Source organism: Procambarus clarkii, chromosome 51, assembly GCF_040958095.1.
Source record: "Procambarus clarkii isolate CNS0578487 chromosome 51, FALCON_Pclarkii_2.0, whole genome shotgun sequence".
Classification (NCBI taxonomy): Eukaryota; Metazoa; Arthropoda; class Malacostraca; order Decapoda; family Cambaridae; genus Procambarus; species Procambarus clarkii.
The window spans coordinates 6,789,442-6,802,363 of NC_091200.1; positions in this window are offsets into that span (position 1 = coordinate 6,789,442).

Consider the following 12,922-nt stretch of genomic DNA (forward strand, 5'->3'; position numbering starts at 1 on the left):
ACCAACCAGCAGGTGCCACCTTACCAACCAGCAGGTGCCACCTTACCAACCAGCAAGTGCCACCTTACCAACCAGCAGGTGCCACCTTACCAACCAGCAGGTGCCACCTTACCATCCAGCAGGTGCCACCTTACCATCCAGCAGGTGCCACCTTACCAACCAGTAGGTGCCACCTTACCAACCAGCAGGTGCCACCTTACCAACCAGCAGGTGCCACCTTACCATCCAGCAGGTGCCACCTTACCAACCAGCAGGTGCCACCTTACCAACCAGCAAGTGCCACCTTACCAACCAGCAGGTGCCACCTTACCAACCAGCAGGTGCCACCTTACCATCCAGCAGGTGCCACCTTACCATCCAGCAGGTGCCACCTTACCAACCAGTAGGTGCCACCTTACCAACCAGCAGGTGCCACCTTACCAACCAGCAGGTGCCACCTTACCATCCAGCAGGTGCCACCTTACCAACCAGCAGGTGCCACCTTACCATCCAGTAGGTGCCACCTTACCAACCAGCAGGTGCTACCTTACCATCCAGTAGGTGCCACCTTACCAACCAGTAGGTGCCACCTTACCATCCAGTAGGTGCCACCTTACCATCCAGTAGGTGCCACCTTACCAACCAGCAGGTGCCACCTTAAAAACCAGTAGGTGCCACCTTACCAACCAGTAGGTGCCACCTTACCATCCAGTAGGTGCCACCTTACCATCCAGTAGGTGCCACCTTACCATCCAGTAGGTGCCACCTTACCATCCAGCAGGTGCCACCTTACCAACCAGCAGGTGCCACCTTACCAACCAGCAGGTGCTACCTTACCAACCAGCAGGTGCCACCTTACCAACCAGCAGGTGCCACCTTACCAACCAGCAGGTGCCACCTTACCATCCAGCAGGTGCCACCTTACCAACCAGCAGGTGCCACCTTACCAACCAGCAGCTGCCACCTTACCAACCAGCAGGTGCCACCTTACCAACCAGCAGGTGCCACCTTACCAACCAGCAAGTGCCACCTTACCAACCAGCAGGTGCCACCTTACCAACCAGCAGGTGCCACCTTACCAACCAGCAGGTGCCACCTTACCATCCAGCAGGTGCCACCTTACCATCCAGCAGGTGCCACCTTACCAACCAGCAGGTGCCACCTTACCATCCAGCAGGTGCCACCTTACCAACCAGCAGGTGCCACCTTACCAACCAGCAGGTGCCACCTTACCATCCAGCAGGTGCCACCTTACCATCCAGCAGGTGCCACCTTACCAACCAGCAGGTGCCACCTTACCAACCAGCAGGTGCCACCTTACCATCCAGCAGGTGCCACCTTACCAACCAGCAGGTGCCACCTTACCAACCAGCAGGTGCCACCTTACCAACCAGCAGGTGCCACCTTACCAACCAGCAGGTGCCACCTTACCATCCAGCAGGTGCCACCTTACCAACCAGCAGGTGCCACCTTACCATCCAGCAGGTGCCACCTTACCAACCAGCAGGTGCCACCTTGCCAACCAGCAGGTGCCACCTTACCATCCAGCAGGTGCCACCTTACCAACCAGCAAGTGCTACAACATTCGCTAATTAGCAATAACTAATCCGCTAATGGTTGTTACCTCACCCAGTTGTACGTGGCTGAACATACCATTGCCTGCTTACCTGACGAATCACCCGCAACACAAACAGTACGAATTCCTCATACAACACCTAGATTATCATACAACATGTAATGTGGGGTGTGTGTTGCAGTAGTGATTGGGTGCAGGATAACTGCCTGATGGCGACAAGGGAGAGCAACAGCTGCGGGAGGAGATAACCCAGGTGGCGTGGGTTGGAGTAACACGCCAGGGTGAGGGCGTGGAGGGTATCGATCCCCTGGTTGCCTGCGCCGCCTCCTCCTACCCCTCCCGGTCTCTCCCCCCCCCCCCGCACACCCTACATGCCTCACCTGTTGATCCGACACCTGCCTCGCGCTCACGCCACAACACCGAGGGGGACAAACAGGTGAGTACGTATACACACACACACACACACACACACACACACACACACACACACACACACACACACATGTATACACATTGTATGGGGGTACGAAGGTTGAAAACACACACACACACACACACACACAGAGAAGAGAGAGAATGTGAGAATGTATGTGTGTGTGTGTGTGTGTGTGTGTGTGTGTGTGTGTGTGTGTGTGTGTGTGTGTGTGTGTGTGTGTGTGTGTGTGTGTGTGTGTGTGTGTGTGTTTTAAATATTGTTTGGAAAACAACAAATTACAAATGTCATTGCATTTGCCGACCGGTGGCTGGAAATTTGGAGCCCAAGAGTTGAAGATCAATCGTGCTGGTACAACTAGGTAAAGAGATAGACGGCAGCAAGCTTGGAGCAGCGTGGCACAGCTCGGCTATAACACGCCTCACACCTCTACAAGCACAAGCTTTAAATGTCAACTTTGCTCTCATTTATGACACAAGCGCTAAGCACACCAACTCTTAACCAAATAACATTTACACCTTTGGTAACTTTCTGCATGTCAATCATCAATCTGTCACCTGGAGCATACCTAAAGAGGGTTTCGAGAGTTCTACTCCCCGAGCCCGGCGCCTGAGGCCAGGCTCGACTTGTCCAACAGGCTGTTCCTTGGAGCGGCCCGCAGACCACATATCCACTACAGCCTGGTTGGTCCGGCACTTCTTGTAAGAACTTATCTAAGTGCCACTTGAATACCTCCACCTTTGTTCCATCAATATTTATAATGCTTGCTGAGAGGGTGTTGAACATCCGTGGACCTCTGATGTTAAATCCACGGCTGCTCCTGCAACAACGCCCTTCTTGGTAACCAAAGATCTTGAAGTTATCATATTATCAGCCACGTTGGCCAGCAATACCCTTACACTATATTCCAGAGGTGGGTACTTTGTCCCCTAAGGAGTAGGTGACACCTACGGTGACACCTACGGTGACACCTACGGTGATACCTACGGTTGCATCTGTGAGCTCTCATTAAAGCCCACTCCCATGTTACCCTCCCAGGGTAAATCCCGCCACACACCGGGGTAATTCTACCCATACTTTCATGCATAATGTTAAGCAATAGCGCCGAAACACTCACTTCACATTCATTTATATTCAGCGGGACTGACTATACCGCTCCTGGTCACCAATGTACTGTGTTCCCCACCAATATATGCTCGCACATCCCTCATCCTCTCCACACTAATATTACCTCTCTCCATAATATTATATTATATTATATTATATTATATATATATATGTCGTACCTAGTAGCCAGAACGCACTTCTCAGCCTACTATGCAAGGCCCGATTTGCCTAATAAGCCAAGTTTTTCTGAATTAATACGTTTTTTCTTATTTTTTTCTTATGAAATGATAAAGCTACCCATTTCATTATGTATGAGGTAAATTTTTTTTATTGGAGTTAAAATTAACGTAGATATATGACCGAACCTAACCTATCTTTATAGGTTAGGTTAGGTAGCCAAAAAAGCTAGGTTAGGTTAGGTAGGTTAGGTAGTCGAAAAAACATTAATTCATGAAAACTTGGCTTATTAGGCAAATCGGGCCTTGCATAGTAGGCTGAGAAGTGTGTTCTGGCTACTAGGCACGACATTATATTTCTTTAATTATGACAATAGAGAGTGGGTGTGAGCAGAGACCTAGCCCGCTGCACCTCACCTGCCGAGGTGGAGACAACAAAGATGGCCGCCACGATGACCACAACAACTTGACACATTTTTAACTGACTTCGATACATTGATTTGAAAAAGAATCAAAGTATGACCCCAAATATAAAAGATAATTGTACTGTGCAACACAAACCCATTATAACCAAAACAGGAATACCAAATAAACATTTTTAAATCAAAACAATGAAATCGAAATTACAATTTTCAGATTGAACACAACGTAAATTTTGTTGAAAGAATGGTGACCAAAATAATGGAGTATGTATATATGCATATATATATATATATATATATATATATATATATATATATATATATATATATATATATATATATATATAAATATATATATATATATATAAATATATATATATATAAATATATATATATATAAATATATATATATATATATATAAATATATATATATATATAAATATATATATATATATATAAATATATATATATATATATAAATATATATATATATATAAATATATATATATATAAATATATATATATATATATATATATATATATATATATATATATATATATATATATATATATATGAGCAAAAGATTTATTAGATCGACTGGCGAGGCTCAAGAGCTGTCGCTCGACTCTGCTGCAACAGCATCTATGTCAGTACACGCAGACAACAACAGTTGTAGTTATGTGACGGACAGGTGGCACTCTACGGTACCGTGGCACTCAACGGTACCGTGGCACTCAACGGTACCGTGGCACTCAACGGTACCGTGGCACTCAACGGTACCGTGGCACTCAACGGTACCGTGGCACTCAACGGTACCGTGGCACTCAACGGTACCGTGGCACTCAACGGTACCGTGGCACTCAACGGTACCGTGGCACTCAACGGTACCGTGGCACTCAACGGTACCGTGGCACTCAACGGTACCGTGGCACTCAACGGTACCGTGGCACTCAACCAATACAAATAACATGTTGGAAAACAGAGATAACATGTGGAGAGCAGCTGACACCAGTATCGATCCGCACCCCTTGTCTCTTGGTCTACCACAACCCGGTGTCACCCACACACCTCCCCCGGTGTCACCCACACACCTCCCCCGGTGTCACCCACACACCTCCCCCGGTGTCACCCACACACCTCCCCCGGTGTCACCCACACACCTCCCCCGGTGTCACCCACACACCTCCCCCTGTGTCACCCACACACCTCCCCCGGTGTCACCCACACACCTCCCCCGGTGTCACCCACACACCTCCCCCGGTGTCACCCACACACCTCCCCCGGTGTCACCCACACACCTCCCCCGGTGTCACCCACACACCTCCCCCGGTGTCACCCACACACCTCCCCCGGTGTCACCCACACACCTCCCCCGGTGTCACCCACACACCTCCCCCGGTGTCACCCACACACCTCCCCCGGTGTCACCCACACACCTCCCCCTGTGTCACCCACACACACCTCCCCCGGTGTCACCCACACACACCTCCCCCGGTGTCACCCACACACACACCTCCCCCGGTGTCACCCACACACACCTCCCCCGGTGTCACCCACACACACCTCCCCCGGTGTCACCCACACGCACCTCCCCCGGTGTCACCCACACGCACCTCCCCCGGTGTCACCCACACACCTCCCCCGGTGTCACCCACACACCTCCCCCGGTGTCACCCACACACCTCCCCCTGTGTCACCCACACACCTCCCCCGGTGTCACCCACACACCTTCCCCGGTGTCACCCACACACCTCCCCCGGTGTCACCCACACACCTCCCCCGGTGTCACCCACACACCTCCCCCTGTGTCACCCACACACCTCCCCCTGTGTCACCCACACACCTCCCCCGGTGTCACCCACACACCTCCCCCGGTGTCACCCACACACCTCCCCCTGTGTCACCCACACACCTCCCCCTGTGTCACCCACACACCTCCCCCGGTGTCACCCACACACCTCCCCCGGTGTCACCCACACACCTCCCCCGGTGTCACCCACACACCTCCCCCGGTGTCACCCACACACCTCCCCCGGTGTCACCCACACACCTCCCCCGGTGTCACCCACACACCTCCCCCGGTGTCACCCACACACCTCCCCCGGTGTCACCCACACACCTCCCCCGGTGTCACCCACACACCTCCCCCGGTGTCACCCACACACCTCCCCCGGTGTCACCCACACACACCTCCCCCGGTGTCACCCACACACACCTCCCCCGGTGTCACCCACACACACACCTCCCCCGGTGTCACCCACACACACCTCCCCCGGTGTCACCCACACACACCTCCCCCGGTGTCACCCACACGCACCTCCCCCGGTGTCACCCACACACCTCCCCCGGTGTCACCCACACACCTCCCCCGGTGTCACCCACACACCTCCCCCGGTGTCACCCACACACCTCCCCCGGTGTCACCCACACACCTCCCCCGGTGTCACCCACACACCTCCCCCGGTGTCACCCACACACCTCCCCCTGTGTCACCCACACACACCTCCCCCGGTGTCACCCACACACACCTCCCCCGGTGTCACCCACACACACACCTCCCCCGGTGTCACCCACACACACCTCCCCCGGTGTCACCCACACACACCTCCCCCGGTGTCACCCACACGCACCTCCCCCGGTGTCACCCACACGCACCTCCCCCGGTGTCACCCACACACACCTCCCCCGGTGTCACCCACACACACCTCCCCCGGTGTCACCCACACACACCTCCCCCGGTGTCACCCACACACACCTCCCCCGGTGTCACCCACACACACCTCCCCCGGTGTCACCCACACACACCTCCCCCGGTGTCACCCACACACACCTCCCCCGGTGTCACCCACACACACCTCCCCCGGTGTCACCCACACACACCTCCCCCGGTGTCACCCACACACACCTCCCCCGGTGTCACCCAAACACCTCCCCCGGTGTCACCCACACACCTCCCCCGGTGTCACCCAAACACCTCCCCCGGTGTCACCCAAACACCTGCACACACAGTCTAGTACCACCAGACTGGTACTCGAGATGAGGAGCATGAGCTACGAGGACAGATTACGGGAAATGAACCTCACGTCGCTGGAAGAAAGAAGAGCTAGGGGGAGACACGATCACCACATACAAGATTCTCACGGGAATTGATAGGGAAGATAAAGTTTATTCAACACAGGTGAGAGTTTACCTCTAACACAAATCTTCTTAAATAACAACGTGAACTAGCATAGTTCCCCCCCCCCTTCACCACTTGTATAGTTCCTTTCAATTGTTGTTTTAAAGAATGTACTAAACAATTTTTTTTAAGATCTGAATTTGCCAATGGAGTAAAGGCAATAGCACTTCACTAATACATTAAAGCAGTGTCAAACTTAAAAAAAACATCAATGCCCTTTTGAAGGTTAAAATTGGAATCTCATTTTAAGTTGTATCGAGTGCCAACGAGAAGAGGAGGATTTTGTCCAGAGTCACTAAGGTCGACCGCTCGACCAATATATATAGCAGCGGCGACCCTCATCACCCAGAGCCTTTGTTGGACCTTCCTCCCCTTCTAACCTGTTGAACGGAGCACGTGCCCGGGGACAGGCGAGCGTGGGACGCAGTATAACAAATAAAAATATAAAATATTAGCCATGAATAGGATATTAGTCCCCGGGGGAGGGGGGGGGGGGAAGAGAGCCCAGATGGTGGTACACAGGTGGGCTGGGATTACATCTCTGCACACACTGCCTCCCGTGTCACACTGCCTCCCGTGTCACACTGACACACTGCGCAAAACCACACGGGGATGGACGTATAGTTTTTTTTTTAGATAGAGATAGAGAAAGAGAGAGAGAGGGAGAGGGGGCAGAGGGAGAGGGGGCAGAGGGAGAGGGGGCAGAGGGAGGGGGTGAAGGGAGGGAGGGGGTGAAGGGAGGAAGATGGATTTTTAGAGGACAGGTGGTACAGAGAGAAGGAAAGATGGCGAGGAAATAGGAGGGAATGATAATTAAGGAAGAGAGAGAGAGCGAGAAAGGAGGGACTGATGGTGAGCAGATAGGAGTCAGGAAGGGTGAAAAACAAAGAGGGAGGGAGGGAGAGAAAGGGATGTGAGGAAGGTGATGCAGCTATCGTGGTCATAAAATTGGTAATGCATGTCATATCACCCACAACTAGAGTTATCTTACGTCACAACAACACCATATTTATTACTATGTACAGATCTACCCAGTCTGCCTTTACCAGATTGTGTTAACTCATTTCCTCATAATCCGATATACCTATTCTGTGTCCGTGTATCTATATGGGTGTGTATATCTATGTGTGCGTTAGTATCTGTTTTTATATCTACATGTCTGTGTGTAGCGGAATGTCTGCTATGCCTGTCTGTGCTTCCGATGCTGGTTCCTTAGCCTAGGCCTAATCTCATCGTAAACAAACATGACATCATCACATTAAGTATGGGTCGGCGGCCCACGCTCTCAACACATTAAGGTTCCAGATACATGTTAAGGTTTCAGATTCTGTTGTGCTGAAACTTGAAACATGGGAGATATCACCACTAACACAATAGTTCAATAGACACGTGACATTTAATATAGGTTATTCATTGAAGAAAAGCTTCGTGTAACATTGTCGTGCTAAGCTGTTTTTAGCATAGCTCAGGCCCACGATCTTGGCCATTAAATGCATTTCATAACACAGCCTTGGCCTCTATAGGGACCAATATAAATTGCCATTTGTGGCAATAGACAATAAACATGTACAAGACCTTTGGCATTTATTTACCCAGGACGTTCGATCTATCCCGCTCTGTAACTAGCTGACAACATTCATATTACTGGGACAGTTTTACATATTACTCCATATTACTCTTGCCAGCACCCAAGATGTTCCTGCTAGAAGGGAGACGAGAGATTATGATCACGGTGTCTGCACAATAGAAAGTTGTTTTCACATATCCACACATTAAAACATTGATTGTAACCGTGATATATATGTGCTTCAGCCTACAGTTTAGACCTATTGTCTTATGTATGACCCTCTGTCCTGCGTGACAGTGAATACTAGCATTAACCTCAATTTAATAAGACTATCAAAATCCTCAGATTAGGCAAAATTGTAATTAATTTTGTCAATAAAGATGTTAATAATAATAAGGTGTCTTGTGTGCCAGGTAAGACGAGAGAGCACATGGAACATACTCAAAGGCCCCCCCCCCTAAATATGTACAATAAAAAAATCCTTGAAAACGACAAATGTGATAGAAAAGTTAGAATAGAGCCAGTGAAGAGTATAGGATTGTGTGATAGGCACCGTCAGAGAACACTGTATGAACATCACACGTCTCTTAACCTCTTTTAAAAGTTGATGTTCTCAAGAGATAAACTCCGGCGGGAAGTGCCGGGTCAGCCCGGTCGTAAGTCACGTGAGTCAGCAACAGTCTGACCTGTCAAGTTATTACCAAACAAGTCTGGCTCCAGACCACACTTGGAGAGTAGAACTCTTGAAACCAACTAAAGGCAAGCTCCTATAAACCACTATACTAGAGCATATAAACCATGATGCTAGCGCCATCAAACCACGCTCCTAATACCTTTAAACCAAAATCTTAGCGCCTTTAAATCCCCATCATAGCGTCTATAAGCCACAATCCTAGGCCCTTTAGACCACGGCCCTAGTGCCTTTAACCAGATCGTAGTGACTATAAACCAGGGAACTAAACCAGGAATTCTTTACCCTCGCCAGTCATTAACCACAAGCCTCTGTGCCTTTCATTCAAAATTTCCAGCCTTAAAAGCCTCGGCTCGCCGACCCTCGAGCAAATGGTTCATTCTTGGTAAAGTTGGCATGATAAATGGCGGGAGTCGAGACTCCAGGAGGATGACCGCGCAGGGGGCAATGTTTAATCTCAATCCTCATAATTACTGCCATAAATTGTCAATATTAACATGCCACTGGTGAGGGGGCAGGCCGCGGACACTGGTGAGGGGGCAGGCCGCGGACACTGGTGAGGGGGCAGGCCGCGGACACTGGTGAGGGGGCAGCAGGCCGCGGCCACTGGTGAGGGGGGCAGCAGGCCGCGCGGACACTGCTAGTGAGGGGGGGGGCAAGCCGCGGACACTGGTGAGGGGGGCAGGCCGCGGACACTGGTGAGGGGGGCAGGCCGCGGACACTGCCGCTCGCCCAGAGCCCCCCGCAATAAAACAAGCAATGGAGTAAGCATAGTTGAGGGGAGGCAGTGGTGCAGGAAGCTTCACTACGTTAAGTATCCTGGTCACTGTTTACGTCACAATTCACCATTTGTGCGGTGTTTGAGTTTAATGCAAAGGTAATGTTATGTTACAAGATAACCTCGCTATATCCGACCAGCGCAATGCCCCCACGGACCTATCCAACAGTACATCAATGAGACTACAATGACTGGCGGTTCCCTCGAGGTCGCTGCATCAACCATTACATTATTAATAATGAAATAAACAACAATAAGACCACTGAATCAATATACAATGCAACAATAAAATTCAGGAAAACTATTGCCAAAACAGATATTAATTAATAATGAACATTTTTTACAAGGAGAGTAAAACGGTAACGATTGTGTGAGAGCGAGTAGAGAATGAACACACACACACACGCGCGCACGCACACACACACACACGCACAGTTAACAGTTGATAGGCGGGCCGAAAGAGCAAAGCTCAACCCCCGCAAACACAACTAGGTGAATACAAGTAGGTAAATGCGCACGCACGCCCACGCGCGCGCGCACACACACACACGCACGCACACAGCAGAACAACCCGGACGTATGACACAAGGAGCCCACTCGGGAGAAACATCACACCTCGTCCACAACACCTCGCTCACACACCTCCGTCATACACCAGCCGCAGTATCAAACACTCCGTTTTCTATTACCCACAACACTGGACCAACACAAATCATTCTAGCACTTCTCTTGGAATACTCCTTCGTGTTAGGCTATTGCATGCAATCCTGTCAACGTGATATTATTAAAGCCGGCAAGTGCAACCTCTACTTAACCCCTGTCAAAGCTTATATACTCATGTTATCTATATCAACCTCCCTATACTCGCATAACCCCGTCAGTATATTTTAAGAATATAATCGAAGCAGCGGAGGTATATTCATGTTACTGGAGCGCGTTCACTCATATTCCAGGTTTAAGCACATTATCTGCTAATATAATAGTACGACATGAGGAGCTTAACATTTAGAGCACCGCCGACAAGTATGCTAAGACGCCTGGCTCTCCTACCGCCAGTGACTTACTGTCAAGTCTCACACTAAGCAACACTACGCATCAAGTAATATTGAAAAGAACCTTGTACCCCGACGTGGTGCCCGCCGTGCTCCGGCCCAACAACCACAGGCTGAGCAGCACACGCGCCACTTCACTCCCAGCTAACGAGAACCAGTGTGAATGGGGACAATTACATATCTTACCTTAGGTTACTTTGAGATGATTTCGGGGCTTAGCATTCCCGTGGACGGTCCTTGACCGGGCCTCCTGGTTGCTGGACTGGTCAACTAGGCTTTTTGGACACGGCTGTTCGCAGCCTGACGTACGAGTCACAGCCTGGTTGATCAGGTATCCTTTGGAGGTGTTTGTCAAGTTCTCTCTTGAACACTGTGAGGGGTCTGCCAGTTATGCCCCCTTATGTGTAGCGGAAGCGTGTTGAACAGTCTCGGGCCTCTGATGTTGATAGAGTTCTCTCTCAGAGTACCTGTTGCACCTCTGCTTTTCAATGGGGGTATTCTGCACATCCTGCCATGTCTTCTGGTCTCATGTGGTGTTATTTCTGTGTGCAGGTTTGGGACCAGTCCCTCTAATATTTTCCACGTGTAAATTATTATGTATCTCTCCCGCCTGCGCTCAAGGGAGTACAGATTTAGGCTCTTTAGGCAGTCCCAATAATTTAGATGTTTTACTGAGTGGATTCTAGCAGTAAAGGATCTCTGCACGCTCACCAGGTCAGCAATTTCTCCAGCTTTGAAAGGGGCTGTCATTGTGCAGCAGTACTCCACTCTAGAGAGCACTTGCGTCTTGAAGAGTATCATCGGTACAGCATCTCTAGTGTGAAAAGTTCTTGTTATCCAACCTGTCATTTTTGTTGCAGTTGTGACGGCTACTTTATTGTGTTCTTTAAAAGGTAAGGTTTTCCGACATGAGTACACCCAGATCCTTTACATTGCCTTTTCGTTCTATGTTATGATTTGACTGAGTTTTGTACGTGGTTACCGTTTATATATTTTCATTTTTTCCGTAGCCCAGGAGCTGGAACTTATCTTCGTTACATTCCTAAACAGCTGCTCTAATAATATTAAACTAAATAAATTGCTATTTTTAATTTAATAGTAAACAATGAAGGTAAGAAAACTGACGAATAAGATGATGATAAATAAGAGGAATAGAAAGAGGTGAAAGAAATAAGATTTGGGAGGGGAGGAGGGGGGGGGGGGAGGGAGAAAAACACCATACCAGGAGTCAGGACACAAGCACTAAGGTCTAAGGCCTCCACCCCCCCCCCCCCCCCCCTCCTGCCCTACCAAAAGTGAGAGCTTCCCTCAATCATTTCCTTAGTCAGTCGGTGAATGGCTCGCTGTCGGGCAGTCGTTGTCCAGCGCGGCGATACTGTACAAGGTATTTTAATTACTAAATGCATTAACTGTTGTCATCAAAGCTGTTAGGCTGCGGGGCAAATTACTCAGATGAGGCAGCAATTTGCGTTAGCGCCCACTTTATTTACGGTTTGAATATAAATAATTTTTGTTTGTTGATGCCTACGTGAGAGCTTTCATTACTAATTCGACTGGTGTACACAGACATGTGTATACCTGCATTTGTGCACGTATAACTTCAATTAAAATTTGTTCATTTTAGTTGTTCCCAATAATTAACCAAATCGTAATGTTGATCTCGCCACCAGGACTAACCCCTCCCTCCTAATCACGTCTCTCTCTCTCTCCAACATGTTGTGTTCAGTTCATGTGTCTATTTACAGTTTTCTCTCCTCTTTACCAGTACCATTCATTCATTTACAAGAGAAAGGTATCGGCTAAAAAAAAGTGTTGTCGCAAATAAGTCACTTTCTCATACTGAGAAGCAAGTACAAGTCACTTTCTCATACTGAGTGGCAAGTACAAGTCACTTTCTCATACTGAGAGACAAGTACAAGTCACTTTCTCATACTGAGAGACAAGTACAAGTCACTTTCTCA